Here is a 14825-nt window from a genome sequence, read left to right on the forward strand (position 1 = left end):
GTCTATTCTGCAATTCTTGATATGATGCTGTTCTCATATTTTATTTATTTATTTATTTAGATTTTGCTTACACTATTTTCATAGTAGCTCAAGGTGAGTTATATTCAGGTACACTGGGTATTTCCCTGATCCTGGAGAGCTCACAATCTAAGTTTGTATCTGAGGCAATGGAGGGTTAAGTGACTTGCCCAAGATCACAAGGAGCAACAGTGGGATTTGAACTGGACACCTCTAGATGTCAAGACCGGTGCCACTCCACCACCCAGAATGACTAAAAAATGTGAATTATGCAAATGTATGCATATTTTATAAGGCAACGATAGGCATCTACAGTCCTTCAGATGGGCGCACAAATTGGGGCATGGATCCCAGATCCACATGTAAACTAATTAGCTATTGAGCTGTTAATCAATAATTGGTGTTAATTATTGATTAACAGTCATTATGATTTACGTGTTGATCTGCCCTGCAGTCTATTCTATAAAATGAGCACCAACCCCCCAATATTCAAAGCTATTTAAGCAGCCCCACATGGCCACTGACTGGTTAGATAGCATATCGGTGCTTAACCGCTAATATTCAGGAGATACCTATTATTTCATTCAAAAATTAGTTAAGATCTGGAACTCGTTGCTGGAAGATGTGGTAAAGGTGGTTAGCATATCTAGATTTAAAAAAGGTTTGGACAAGTTCCTAGAGGAAAAGTCCATAGTCTGTTATTGAGATGGACATGGGGGAAGCCATTGCTTGCCCTGAGATTGGTAGCATGGAATGTTGCTACTAACTTGGTTTCTGCCAGGTACTTGTGACCTGCTGGAAACAGGATACTGGGCTAGATGGACCATTGGTCTGACCCAGAATGGCTATTCTTATTTTATGTTCAGATATTCTGGCCCAGCATTGATTATCTGGGTTTAACATCAGAGGCAGACAGCAAAAACATGTATCAGACCCCTAAATATTATGCCATACAACTCAAAAGAGGTTGTGACTATGCGAAAGGCATGGGCAGGTCAGGAGCATTCTCAGAATTTAGGCACGATGTTTTAGAATAGTGTCATTTATGCAGTCAACTGCCATTAGTTGCATGCCAGCATTTACACCTGGTTTCAGCAAGCTTAAGTGTCATGCCCAAAATTAGGCATGAGATCCATGGTAAGCTAGTATTCTGCAAAACGTGCTCTGTGCAGAGTGTCCTTTGCAGAATACTAGTTTAGCTTGTATCTTCCCAGCATCTAATTTTGGCCACAATTTACTGAATTCCCCCTTATGTGCTTTTATAAATGTGTCTGTAAAAGCACCATTTACTTTCTTCTTTATCCATGCCAGACTAGTCCAGGCCAGAAAGATTTGCCCTCCTCCCAGAGGGTGGAGACAGAGTAAACCTAGACACCTTCCCTGGGACCATATGGACACTAAGACCTGCTCTTCTAGATGCTCCATTGAAAAGCAGCAGGGACTAGCCACATGAAGCCCAGTGTCAAGTCTCTTCACCAAAGGGGTGGCTTTGATAAGAGGCAAGCCTAAGGGCATTCTCTGAGACCTACTGGTTGCTCTCCCAGGCGAGGATGATTAGGCAAGGCTGGGCAATGCTGATGAAACATGATATAATGGATGTTGAACAGTTCATCTGGAGTAGCTTTTGGTCTTCTCAAAAAGAAATCCAGAGTATTTTTGAACTCATCATTTTTCTTGCTGTCATTAAAGGGAGTCTCACAAGAAAACATTGGTGACTCAAAAAGAAGGACTGGACAATGCTCTCAGATAAAGAGTATATTGAACAATCTATAGACTATAGATTGTTTAATGAACTCTTTATCTGAGAGCAATGTCCAGTCCATCTTTTTGAGTCACCTTTGCTGTTTTCCTGTGTAATTGCAAGCCTTACGAGGGTCTTTGTTCTTCTGTATACACATCGATTAAAGGAAGTCTGACATATGCATTGCTTGATCATGGCTATATGTTTGGTTGGGACTTTCTTGGCCTGGTGCATTGGAGCCTGTATGGCACCTTGTAAATAGTCTTGAAAGAGATGGTCATGATACTACTTTCAATTTTGTTTTCTTGCAATAGGTCCCATGTCATTCCAAGTAACTTATTTCACTCCTAGCATGATGAAAGATGTTCCATTTGGACCAAAGATTACACAAGAAAGGAGTTACTAACTGTGCTCTCAGTGGGCTAGATGCTGTTTGCCAATTCAGATACTCTACAAGGAACAATTTAAGGTTTCAGACCCCCATTTTCAGAACCACCAAGGTAGTCACAGGGCACCAAGCATCTTGGACATCTGGGAAAGTATTCTACCAATACACAGTTGTAAGGTGTCCTCTTACTCATCACAGCACCTGGGATCAAGATAGTGACCAGTTCATAGGCAGCAAAGAAGGTCATACTTGGTACAGTACTATAAAAGGGCTGCCATAGCCTTCTCCCACCTAACTTAAGAAGACGTTTTGACACATCCCAATGGTCTGGACTGGTATGGTAGGGATACAGAGGAAAGTACAACTATTCCCTACTTGACTACTGTCATTCCTTGAATCCTGCAGACCACTCCAGGATCCCACCCAATGTGGTAGACAGATTGAAAGTTTAGACTTGACATGCATATTAAATGAATGAATGAAAGAGGGGGCAAGAGAAATACTGATAATATGATATAGAGAATATATTGTTGTATTAATAATGAATTTTTAAGTTATAAGAAAAGGAAGCTTTGGCAACAGCATGTAGTTCTGCTTCATGGCTGAAGCAGCATATATATGGAAGGTGAGCAGATTTGCTCTGCCTCCTTTTCCTGGGACGAGGGCAAATTCCACTGGTCTGGTCTGCCAGGACTCAAGATATGATAAATAACAGATAAGGCACATGTATATATGCTTATATAGCCCTGGAAATTGTAGAAAATCTTCTTTTCTGAATGTAAGAGGCTTTTCAAGCAGAACAACCTTTCTAAAGTCCTCCTTAATGTATGACCTTGTTACGGTGATTGATTTTACAGATTGAAATTCTTTAGCCCTTTCTTAGCAGATCTATAGCACTTCATTCATGGTTCATATTCAGGCTTATTTTCGAAAGTGATCACCGGCGATCTTCCGACATAAATCGGGAGATGGCCAGCGATCTTGCAAAAGCAGCGAAATTGGTATAATCGAAAGCTGCTTTTTTGACACCATCGCTGCTTTCCCGTCGCCAAGCCAGCGAAAGCTCAAGGGGGTGTTTCGGTGGCGAAGCGAAGGCGGGACATGGGCGGGCATGGGCATGGCTACCAGATGGCCGGCTTTTGCAGATAATGGGAAAAAAAAGCAACGTTAATCAATATTTTGCCGCTTTTACTTGGTCTTTTTATTTTCATGACCAAGCCTCAAAAAGGTGCCTGAACTGATCAGATGACCACCGGAGGGAATGGGGGATGATCTCCCCGTACTCCCCCAGTGGTCACCAACCCCCTCCCACACTAAAAAAATAAAAATAAAAACTTTTTTTGCCAGCCTGTATGCCAGCCTCAAATGTCATACCCAGCTCCCTGACAGCAGTTTATGTTGTTGCAGTGGACTTCAGGCAGGTGGACCCAGCCTATCCCCCCTACCTGTTACACTTGTGGTGGTAAGTGTTGAGCCCTCCAACCCCCCCCCCCAAAACCCACTGTACCCACATGTAGGTGCCCCCCTTCACCCATAAGAAATATGGTAGTGGTGTAGAGTTGTGGGGAATGGGTTTTGGGGGGCTCAGCACCCAAGGTAAGGGAGCTATGCACCTGGGAGCTATTTGTATATTTTTTAAACATTTTTAGAAGTGCCCCCTAGGGTGCCCGGTTGGTGTCCTGGCATGTCAGGGGGACCAGTGCACTACAAATGCTGGCTCCTCCCACGACCAAATGCCTTGGATGTCGCCGGGTTGGAGATTGCCGGCATTTTTTTCGGTTATTGCTGAAAAACAAAACCGGCCATCTCAAACTCCCAGGTGCGTAGCTCCCTTACCTTGGGTGCTGAGCCCCCCAAAATCCACTCCCACAACTCTACACCACTACCATATTTCTTATGGGTGAAGGGGGGCACCTACATGTGAGTACAGTGGGTTTGGGGGGGGGGGTTTGGAGGGCTCAACACTTACCACCACAAGTGTAACAGGTTGGGGGGATGGAGGAGTGGCCTAGTGGTTAGGGTGGTGGACTTTGATCCTGGGGAACTGAGTTCAATTCCCACTTCAGGCATAAGCAGCTCCTTGTGACACTGGGCAAGTCACTTAACCCTTCATTGCCCCATGTAAGCTGCATTGAGCCTGCCATGAGTGGGAAAGCACAGGGTACAAATGTAACAAAAAAATACTCAGCAAACTCTGGCATTTGGCCAGGCTAAACCATATTATCAAAAAAAAGATGGCCAACCATCTTCTTCAATAATAAAGTTCCAGCCAGCTGTAGCACCGCCGCCAAAATAGATCACCAGCAACATTCAATTATGCCCCTCATTGTGTTTTTTGCATTATGTAATATGTACATTGCTCAGCTTAGACCTCATGTCATGAGTTCTAGCATAAGTTCCCTTTGTAGAAGCAGAGCACAACAGGTCTGCAGAACATGTTTGCAATATACCCTTCCCATTTTGAGTATTTGTTTTACTTCAAAGGGTGCAATTTAAGAATTATTTTCAGCAAAAAAAATATACTAATTCTTATATATATTCTTATATTGACCTCTCATTATAGAGGGTGATAGAATACAGAAGCAGTTAACACAGTAAAGTAATGCAGTGTATATTCAGTCAGTGTACAATTGCTAATAGACTTCAAGATAACTCATTAGACCTGTGGGAAATATTAATCACAGTCCTTCCCTGAGGTAGCCATGGAATCACTGCACAAGACCTTTTCTCTCTAATTAAACGTAATAGGGGTACTCATGTATAATACTGTGTTCTTTTCTTACTTTGTAGAATCAATACTGTTTACACATAGATACCGCAATGCAGAATTTATATACATGGCCCACGATGTTAATGTAATTAGATCTAGATTTCCCACTAGGCAGCTGCTTAGTGGTGCTGTGGGAAAATGGATGTCTACTACTCTATTCTCAAAGCACTTTCTCATGAGTACCACAAAGAGTCCTGCCAGTAACATTGTGGTTCTTGTGAGAAAGTGCAGGGCTTGGAGCAGGGATGCAGGGCTTTGCAGACTGACGGAATTGAGAGTTCTGTAAAATAGAATCGCCAATAGTCAGGGTTGGGCCAACCATCAGCAAGAGTAGGTGGTCACCTAGAATAGCAGCTCCGGGAGGGGGGGGGGGGGGAGAGAGCAAAGAACAGCTGTCGCAAAAGCAAAACAGTAGATCCTGACAACGCTACTAACTCAAAGAACCATCAACATGTACTTTTACCTGCAGGAAAGGGGTGATTTTCAAATAACCCTTTTAATTGTGTAAATGACGTTTGGAAATTGTACATGCATGCACTCGCGCACACACACACATACAAGGTTTAATATTAAAAAGAATGATGTCTATGGGTGAGGAGAGGAAATTAGGTTACTGAAAGTTAATTGAAGTGGGTGTAAGGCTGAAGGTTCACCTACGGTACCCAACACTCTTGCACTGGTCCTCCCACCTATGTACGCTTACAATTGTAAGGCAACAGATATGATGGGACCTGCTTCTCAGGATGAGCGGTGCTTGTAAGAATGTGATACTAGAAGAGAAGTACTGCCTCGTTAAGTGTGATGTGTTCAAGAGAAAACATATCACTGACAAAGAAAACCATATTTATGAAATCCTTTCAGTTAGCACCTTATTCCAGCACATTTAAAAAAATGTTTTTGAAATATTATTTATTTATGTATGTATTTATTTATCGTATTTATACCCCATCTTTTCGCACAAGAAAATGTTTTTGAAATATTATTGATAAATATAGCTATTTTTGCAACTTTTACTACATGGGATCTTAAATCAGGAAACCACAGCAAGTATTGAGAGGACATGAACTCCGACACTACAATCTGTATCCTAATTGAGGCTATAAAGGAGGCATCTTAAGTCTGTCTTTGGGACCTTCCAGATATTATGACTCTTGTCTTGATGCAGGCATTTCTGCTGAAACACAGACCCGTGTCAAGTCTATCCATCACTGCAAGCCTCAAGGTGCAGTGGTGTACTGTTTATGATTTGAAGTTTTGTGAACTTTTTATGTAATAAAATACATACATTTTTTATTCACCCTATGATAATCCTGTCTTTCACTGTTATTTGTTTTGTTATTTATTTAGGGGTATCCTCCTCCTTCCTTTTTTGTTTTTGTGCTTACATCACATAATGCATACTTTTATGTCTCAGTATACAGTATAAGACCGTCTATGCTTCCTCTTTCTCCTAACTCAGCACTCAGTTGTGGAACGGGCTGCCTCAAATGGTCAAATTCACTCCTGATCACCCGACCTTCAAGAAGCCTACGCCGTGATCCCACCTGGCATCGCATTCTTCTGAACCACGGCTAACATAGCAACAAATTGTCACCTTCTACTCTCTCCCTTTCCCTCCTCGGTTATTTCTCTTTCCCTCTTACGGCATTGAATGCTGTATTTTGAATTATTATTTCCTTAATAGACTATTGTACTCCACATTGAGCCTGCCCGTGGGTGGGAATATTACTACTACTATTTAACATTTCTAGAGCGCTACAAAGTGTACGCAGCGCTGTACAAACACAGAAGAAAGACAGTCCCTGCTCAAAGAGCTTACAATCTAATAGACAAAAAGTAAAGCATTTAAATTTAAAATATTTAAGCAGTCAAGCACAAGAGAACAGTCACAGGACTGAAGATGTTGAAGGGTGGTCAGTGTGATTAGGTGTGACTCTGGTTGGAGTAGTGGGAGAAGGTGATAGAAGAATAGAAATGGGTGAGGTAAAAGTAATGAGTGGGTTGATAGGGAGGTTATATAAGACATGTCACTCTAGGGGTGGGTGGCTAGAGGGGTAGGGTGGGCGGGACTAAGTCTAAAGCAGGAGAAGGTATTCTTTGCAGCCTATCTGTGAGATGGAAAATGCTCTCTGAAGCTGCTGCTATAAGTTGTTAGGTTTCTCTCCCTGAAAGAGATCCAAGCCACACCCATTTATATCCATTTATATCTGGATATAAATGCCATAAATAAATAAATATATATATATACACATCCATTACTTTGCCAGGGCGTTAGTGGTGGTATACACTTTCCACAGAGTGTATTCACCCTGATCAAACAGGATTCTTTCGAAATCGATATGATTTGGATAATATTAGACGCCTCATTAACATAATTTATCACACCTCTAAGAACACTGAAGACTTGGTGAGCCTCTTTTTAGATGCCAAAAAGACATTTAATAATGTAGAATGGACTTATCTATTTTTTGTCCTCCAGAGCTTTGGTTTTGGTCCACATTTTTAGTCCTGCATACAAGCGATGTACCTAAAACCGTCTGCATCTGTTACCATTTATGGTGCTCTTTCCCAGTCTTTTCACTTATGTAAAGGGACTCGTCTAGGATGCTTTCTTTCACTAATCTTTTTTGCTTTAGTGCTGGAACCTTTAGCTATCTTCATACAATCGATCCAGATGATTCAGGGTATTACTATTAACGGCGAGACCCACAAAATCTCTTCATATACTGATGACACATTACTTTACCTGAGTGACCTTCCAAACTCTATTCCTAATTTTTTTTCTGTTATAGCCAAATTTGGTTCTATATCTAGTCATGTCATTAACTTCAATAAATCTGTCATTATGCCCTGTAACCTGCACTCCAGATTACATTATACCTTTACTTTAACTTACGGCTTGAAATGGACCTCCAACTTTCGATACCTAGGCATAATTGTTTCAAATCGCCTAGATCATTTATATGAACTTAATTATATGTCACTCTTGCGTTCCTTACAACTAAAAGATCACTCCACCCAGACCCTTGACTACTTCTTTTCATGGTTGGGAAGAATTAATATTTTTAGAATCTTTATATTTCCCAAAATTCTTTTTTTTATTGATGAGTTTGCCGATTTCTGTTCCCAGAAATTTCTTAGTGAAGTTAAGATCAAGCATCATATGTTATGTCCAGTATAAGAAGAGGCCCCTTGTCAAATCCCATCTACTTTTTACAACCAAGCAACTCGGTGGTTTAGGCCCACCAATTCTGCAATGGTATTATTGGTCTGCCTGTTTAAGAGCACTTCATTGTTGGTTCCCTTTGCTCAGTCGTATTGGGTCCAACTAGAGGAATCTCTAACCTCCCCTTATACCCTTTTAGCTTATCTTTTCTGCCAATATACATAATTGGTCTCCATTGTTATGTCATCACCCCTTTATTTCTTCTGTTCTTCTTAGCTGGAAGAAGGTTTGCTCTGTGAAATCTATTTCACCTGCCTTTACTTCCCTTACGTCTCTCCTGGCTAACTCTCATATAAGGACTTTGGGCTTACCTACTGATCTAGCTAACTTTCCTTTGGCCAAGTTATTCCTGCATGTCAATCTTCAGACTACATCTGATATTTTCCGTACATTCCAAGTGAAACTCTTGCTCTTTCAGTACTTCCAAATTTGCTATTTCATTTCCACTACTGTTCCTACTGAATGCATTACTCGTTCATTGTCATCCTTTGAAGAGGTTATCTTTCAACGTCTCTCTCTAAAAAAAACTTTATATCACGTTTTATTAAAAGCACCTTTCTGACTCTTTCACCCTGCCATTTTCACTACATGTATCTTTGGGAAAAACTGGTAGGAAAACAGTCTATTGAGAACTTCTGGACTTCAGTATGTTCTTATTCTTTCTGCTCTTCTTTTTTTTGAAAATATTTTTTATTATTATTGCATGAAGACAGAAACAATCAATTGTGAACAAAATCCACTCAACTTCAAGTCTGTAACAAAACAATACAGTAACACAGAAATGTCCTTCTCTTCATCATTCTGATCTTCATATCTTTTCTCCCCCATTTATACCCTCCCCCCTCCCATCTCCCTGCCCTCCCTTCCCCAAAGGTTGCTCCTACCCTATTACATGCAGACCCCTTTAAGTACCCATTGCTGGGCCCGGTGGTGAGAGTATTTTGAGTGCTCTCCCCCAGATGTCTCTATATTGGCGGTTCCTCCATGAAGCCGAAAGTCTAAGTGATAAGTTTACCCAATTGGCCATTTCAACCATACAATTTTTCCACACATCTAAGTGTGGTGGCTCAACATCTACCCATGCCTTCAGCACACACTTCTTAAGCAACATCATTGCTAGTAATACAAATTTGCAGTGAGCCGCCCCCAATTTTTGTTCTCTAAGTGACTCTCCACATCCCATTAGTATACTTGAGTACTTCCACTCCACCGGGCATTGCAATATCTCTTCCACTAACCCTAACGCTCCGGCCCACAACGTATGAAGTGCCGGGCATTCCATAAATGAGTGTAAAAAAGTTCCTGCATTTGTCTGGCATTTATTACACCTATCATCTTCCCACATTCCCAGCTGCTTCCCTTTTACTTTGGTGATGTGAACCCTGTTAAGAATTCGGTATTGTATATCCTTTAGTGCTGCATTTGGAGTCAGTTTGCCCAGGTTTCGAAATATTGTACCCAGTCGCTCTACTGTAACTTCTTCTACAACATCCCTACTCCATTCCTCTGCTAATTGTACCATATGGGGCGCTTTCTGATATTCTCTCATCACCTGATACCACCCTGCCACTTTGTTGCACAAAGGCGTCATCCGCAAAAATGTGTGATCTAATTGTGTGAAACGGTTAAGACTGTTACTCCTCCGCTCCTCACTCAAAATGTAGTCTCGCGCCTGTAAATATGCAAAAAATTGGGAGCGAGGGATCTGCAATTCGTGTCTGACCATGTCAAAAGTTGGGAAACCTTCCTCCCCTTCCTTCCTAAATTGTCCTATGAATCTACACCCTTTATCCCGCCAACTCTGAAACACTGATCTCCCCATCCCAGCTGGAAATGCCATATTCCCTACCAGCGGCAAAAAGGGACTATTTCCCCTCATTGCTCCTCCCTGCCCCCTCCACCATCTCCATGCCAACTGCAAGGCTGCTACATATGGATTGTCCACAGTCTTTTTTGCTCCCCGTACTACCCATGAGTCTAGTACTGTAAAGGGGTCGTGTAATCCACACCAGCTCTCCCAGAATCCCGGGAGGGCATAAAAACCATGCCCTGTAATCAACTCATGGATCCATCTCAGTAAAGCTGCCACATTATACCTTCTCAGATCTGGTAGCCTAAGGCCCCCCTGTCCTTTACCCCTGGCCAACTTTACAAAAGATATTCTGGGCGTTTCGCGTGCCATATAAAGGTGCTTATAACACTTCTGTATTGTTTGTCCTCTAAGGTTCTTATCCACAATGGAAGCATCTGCAATGGATATATCAACTTAGGTACCATCACCATCTTAACCAGAGCTATTCTTCCCAGAAGATTTAGTGGTAGGTCCTTCCAACATTGACACAGACGTTTTACCTCTGCCAGCCTCTCTATCACATTTTTCTTGTAAACCCATAAGTGATCCGCACTAAGGTAGACCCCTAAATACTTAATGCCCCTCATCGCCCACTTTAATGGAAAGTTCTGTGATGCTGCAATCGCACTCGGGGTGTTAGCCTGCAAGGCCTCTGACTTTTCAAAATTTATACTGAGGCCTGCAAATTCCCCAAATGATTGAATAATACTCATCGCCACAGGCAGTGTATGGGTTGCGTCATCTAGCAGTAGCAACATGTCATCTGCAAATAAATTGATTCTATACTCCTCTCCTCCCACTTTAATTCCTTTCAGCCTAATATCCTGGCGTATCTTGGCCGCTAACGGCTCCAGTGTCAGAATAAACAGGAGGGGTGAGAGCGGACATCCCTGCCTCGTACCTCCCCCCAGGGAGAATCCCTCAGTCAAAGAGTCATTAACTATAATTTGTGCCGTTGGTCCATTATACAAGGCTTGGACCCATTCGAGGAACTCTCCCCGGATACCAAACTTTTTCAGTATCCAAAACATATACCTCCACACCACCTTATCAAACGCTTTTTCGGCGTCTAAACTGGTCACTATAGCGTCCCCTGCTATCCCTTTCCTTTCCATCAGAATACGGCACACTTTTAAGATATTTGCTGATGCGAAACATCCCTGGACAAATCCTACCTGATTAGGATGCACCAGACAGGGGACCACCGCCCCCAAACGTTCTGCCAATATTGCCGCCAGCAGTTTGACATCTTGGTTTAGCAGGGAAATGGGTCTATATGAGCCCACCAACTCATCATCCCTTCCCGGCTTGGGGATTACTACGATGTGTGCGTGATTAAGTACCGTTCCCAAAGTCCCTGTCTCCCTGACTTCATCACACATAGCAACAAAGGGCTCTATTATTACATCTTGGAGGATTTTATAGTATTCCACCCCCAACCCATCTGGGCCTGCCGCCTTTGCCAGCTTTAATCGTTTGATGACCTTTTGAACCTCCTTCCCCTGTATTGGCGCATTCAGCATTTGCGTTTGCTCCATTGTTAGGGAAGGAAGCTCAATTCCTGCCAGGAAATCCTCACACTTACCCTCTGAAAAAGGGGCTTCCTTGTATAGGGACAAATAATAGTTCACAAATTCCCCCTGAATATCTCTTGGCATTGTGCTGACTTTCCCGTCTCCCCTTCTGATTTTACTGATATATTTTCGGGTAGTCCTTGGTTTCACTAAAGACGCTAACAGTTTACCAGTTTTGTTACCCCAGTGATGCAATTTGTATTTATATAGTTTAATGTTATAAGTCGCACTCTCGTCTAGAATCGTTTGCAGTTCTTTCCTACTCTGCACATATGCTGTTTTATTAGCCTCAGAGGGAAGCTCAATAAGGGCCCTCCGAGCATCCCGCAGCTGCTTTGTAAGAGCATCTATCTTTTGTCTACGGCTCTTGTTCTGTGCGGAAACATAAGCTATGATTTTTCCTCGTAGCACAGCCTTTGCAGCCTCCCAGAACACTCTCGGGCCCACCGATGCCGTATCATTCTCCTCTATATAATTCATCCAGCTCTTTCTCAGATAAGTCTGAAAAGCCCTATTCTGATACAGCGCTGGATTCATCCTCCATCTTACCGGACCCTCCCTCCTCCCCCAGCTCAATTCCACCCACACTGGGGCATGGTCAGACACATCCGGCACTCCAATCTCCGCTCGCAAGGCAGCCATGCTCACTGAGTGTGAGACCAATAAATAATCCAGCCTCGAATGCACTCCATGGGGATGAGAAAAAAAAGTATAATCAGCTTCCTCTAAATGTTGATGACGCCATATATCTACAAGCTCTAACTCCCGCATCACCAAATTGACTCCCTTGTCATCATGATCTCTTCCCACTTTTCTAGGGGGCTTACAGTCAATGGAGGGATCACTGGTGATATTAAAGTCTCCCCCCACAATTAAATAATAGTCATCAAACATTATCAATTTGGCTACCAATGTTGTGAAAAATCTGTGAGAGTAAACATTAGGTGCGTAAACATTACAAAGCACCACCTTCTTTCCCTGTAACCGCCCCGCCACTATGATGAATCTCCCTTCTGGGTCTTGATATATGTTATGCATGTCAAAAGCTAGTGTTTTCCTAAGCAATATGGCTACTCCTCGTTGTCTCCCATTGTATGAAGCAAAGAATACCTCCCCAACCCAATCCCTCTTCAATTTGAGATGTTCTAACCTGCTTAAATGGGTTTCCTGTATCATAGCTATATCAGCTTTTTGCCTCTTGAGTGCTTGTAATATTCTGGTCCGTTTCACCGGAGAATGCACTCCATCAACATTTAGCGTCACTATTTTAAGATTAGCCATGAATTATATCAACAAGCCAAGCAAAGCCAATTAATTTGTCTATTGCATCCTGCGCGCTTCCCAGCTGCACGCTCAGGATCTCTCTCTTTTTCCATGATCTCTGGAACCGCCTAACATCTGGGGTCTGCCCCCTGTACTGCTGTATATTTTCTTTTATGAAAAATTGCAACCTTTGTGCCCTCTGCCCTCTCCCTCCCTCCCATATCCTATTTCTCCGCAGTGTTCCCTCTCCTTCCTCCCTCTTTCCCCTCCCACCCCCCCTAAAGAGACCACTCTTCCTTTGGTCTCCCTTCTTTATCCTCTCTCCCCCCTCCTCTCCCCTCCCTTCCTTCTCCATTCTGCCTATTACATACATCATAGACCATTGTCCCAACATTCACACCCACAACCACACATACCCTCTCTTCCCTTGTACCATTACCAACTCTTCGGTTCCCCTCCCGCCTCCCTACCCCCACAAAAACAACCCCTCATCTCTGACACACTCTTAACTAATCCCCCTCTTCCCTCCCTCCCTTCAGCTCTTAGTCTGAAATTTCAACAGTTCACTTATATCATGACACTTCCCCAATTTACATAAATTCTAGAACAATAAGGAACAATATAAAAAAAAGTTAACCGGTGCATACATCATGCCTAAAGCATTCCAGGCATGGGACATCTAACACTACACAGTCTCGCTGCTTCAACCTGCACGCCGGAGTCAGTTACAGCTGCACACTCTCTAGCGGTCTCTCCTCAAATGCAGCATCCACTGTTCAATATCCATTCCATCTTCCGGCGCTCAGATGACTCCAGCTGCTTGGCTGCCGCAATCCCACTCTCCTACTCCATTACGCAGCCCTCACAGTCTCTTCTCCTCCGCTGCTCTCTCAAACAGGTCAAATGTCCCATGCCTTCCCAATCCAAATGTGCGCCATATGCACTATCCACTAGGTTTATCTCACAGTCGCTCCACATAGTTTGCCAGGTCTTTAGGGTCGGTGAAGAACAACACTTTATTGTCCTGCACAATTCTCACTTTGGCTGGGAACAACAAGGCAAATTTCACCCCCTTATCAAAGAGCCGCTTGCAGTGCTGTCCCATCTTTCGCCTCTGTTCAGAGACCGCTGCAGAGTAATCCTGGAAGAGCATCAACTTGTGGCCCTCATATTCCAAGCTCTTCTTCTTTCTAAAAGCCTGCATTAATGTCTCTTTCTCTGCATAATTCAATATCTTTGCAATCACTGTTCGGGGCCTCTGTTCTCCTTCCCGCAGCACTCCTATTCGATGGACTCGCTCAATCTTTAAATCACACTCTGACCTGGATAAATTCAGCTGCTCTGGTAGCCATTTCTCCACCAGCTGCCTTAAATCTCTATCTTTAACCGTCTCAGGGAGACCCACAAGTCGCAGGTTGCTCCTCCTGCTTCTATTTTCTTGTTCGTCTACCTGCTGGGTGAGTCGCAAGCATTTTTGTTCTAGCGCGGCAATGCGCGCCTCCGCGTTCTCCATCTTGTCTTCTTGCCTCGACACTCTCTCTTCGGCCTGCTGCAATTGCGCGCTCTGCCGCTCCACCGATTCGCGGATTTGCTCCACCGAGGCTTGAAATTTAGAAAGCTTTTCCTCCAAGATAGCAGTGACCTGCTGAATCAGTCCCTGCATCCCTTCTACCGGTAGGGCAGCCACCCCCGCGGTATCTTTCATCGCCGCCATCTTAGGGCTTCCTTCCATGCCACGCGGTTTTTGCAGATGCTGAGACTTTGCTGGCATACCCGCCACACACCTTCGTGACTGGGTTCTCAACCACCGCGGTGCGATCTCCTGGGTTTCCGCCACCGTTTCAATCTTTTTCTGTGCCAGCAGACGAGGGTCTCTGCGGTTTAATTTTTGAAATTAAAGAAGGCCAGAGCGGAGCCGATCTTCAGATGTCCGCTCAGCAGCGCTGCATCACGTGACCCCCTCTTTCTGCTCTTCTATCTCAGTGACACTAAT

At 43.4% G+C, this 14825-nt stretch overlaps 1 long non-coding RNA gene across 1 annotated transcript; it reads right to left on the minus strand.

The window, feature by feature from the left end:
- Positions 1–2033: 2033 nt before the first annotated feature.
- On the minus strand, positions 2034–8688 carry LOC115477222. Its single transcript, XR_003943297.1, has 3 exons — positions 8534–8688; positions 4570–4573; positions 2034–2047 (listed from the first exon to the last, which is right to left on the minus strand). It is a non-coding gene; the product is annotated as an uncharacterized LOC115477222 (long non-coding RNA).
- Between the last annotated feature and the right edge of the window lie 6137 nt (positions 8689–14825).

Source organism: Microcaecilia unicolor, chromosome 9 (assembly GCF_901765095.1).
Source record: "Microcaecilia unicolor chromosome 9, aMicUni1.1, whole genome shotgun sequence".
NCBI lineage: Eukaryota > Metazoa > Chordata > Amphibia > Gymnophiona > Siphonopidae > Microcaecilia > Microcaecilia unicolor.